The sequence below is a fragment of the Lathyrus oleraceus genome, chromosome 3, assembly GCF_024323335.1.
Source record: "Lathyrus oleraceus cultivar Zhongwan6 chromosome 3, CAAS_Psat_ZW6_1.0, whole genome shotgun sequence".
NCBI lineage: Eukaryota > Viridiplantae > Streptophyta > Magnoliopsida > Fabales > Fabaceae > Lathyrus > Lathyrus oleraceus.
Window position 1 is genome coordinate 99,883,642 of NC_066581.1, and position 1,155 is coordinate 99,884,796.

Consider the following 1,155-nt stretch of genomic DNA (forward strand, 5'->3'; position numbering starts at 1 on the left):
AAGGCGTCTACTTTGCTCACTAATTGTTTAAGTTGCTCACTAGTGTGTATGTTTTGGTTCAAGAAATCTTTGTTTGTTTGAGCTTGGGTAGCTATGAAGTTTTCCATCATTAGTTCAAGGTTGGACTTCCTAGGCGTGTTAGGAGCATTATTAGCTGGCTTTTGATATCCAGGCGAAACAGCAGGTGCTTGGCCAGGTGCATACAAGGCGTTGTTGTTCTTATACGAAAAGTTAGGATGATGTTTCCAACCTGGGTTATAGGTATTCGAATAAGGATTTCCTTGTGCGTAATTTAATTGATTAGTGGGGACTCCTGCCAATATCTGACATTCTGGTGCAGTATGTCCAGGAGTTCTACATAACTCACAATTTGGAGTCACGGCAGCCACGGTGGCTGCGGGTGGTGTGGTCAAGTTGTCTAACTTTTGAACAAGGGCATCTACCTTTGCATGGACGTGGTCAAGGCTATTGATTTCGTACATTCCACCTTTTGTTTGGGACTTTTCTACTAGAGTTCTTTCACCTCTCCATTGGCAATGGTTTTGGGCCATGTTTTCAATGAGTTGATAAGCTTCGTTATATGGCTTGTCCATAAGTGCACCGCCCGCGACAGCGTCTACTGTCAGTCTTGTGTTATAGAGAAACCCATTGTAAAATGTGTGAATGATCACCCAGTATTCGAGACCGTGATGTGGACATATCCTCATCATGTCTTTGTATCTCTCCCACGCGTCGTAGAGAGATTCTACATCTTTTTGTCAAAATTCGTTGATTTGAGCTCTCAGCATAGCAGTTTTGCTTGGCAAAAAATATAGGGATAGGAAAACGTTCTTCAGTTTTTCCCATGTAGTAACTGAGTTGGATGGCAAGGATTGCAACCAAGCCCAAGCTCTATCTCTTAGAGAGAAAGGAAAGAGGCGTAGTCTTATCGCATCTTGAGATACACCATTTGCCTTCACAGTGCCTGCGTACTGCACAAACTTGGTCAAATGTTCATTGGGATCGTCCGTAGGATTTCCAGCAAGTTGATGTTGTTGGATGGATGATAATAATGAGGGTTTTAACTCGAAATCGTTTCGATTGATAACAGGGGAAGCAATGCTGCTGTGACGTTCTTGTTGGGACGGGGTAGCATAGAACTTAAGAGGACGATTT

General features: G+C 43.0%; 1 non-coding gene across 1 annotated transcript; it reads left to right on the plus strand.

Annotated features, from left to right (window-relative positions):
- The first annotated feature begins 681 nt into the window (after positions 1 to 681).
- On the plus strand, positions 682 to 788 carry LOC127133401 (small nucleolar RNA R71). The gene has a single exon (XR_007807380.1). It is a non-coding gene; the product is annotated as a small nucleolar RNA R71 (small nucleolar RNA).
- The last annotated feature ends 367 nt before the right edge of the window (positions 789 to 1,155 follow it).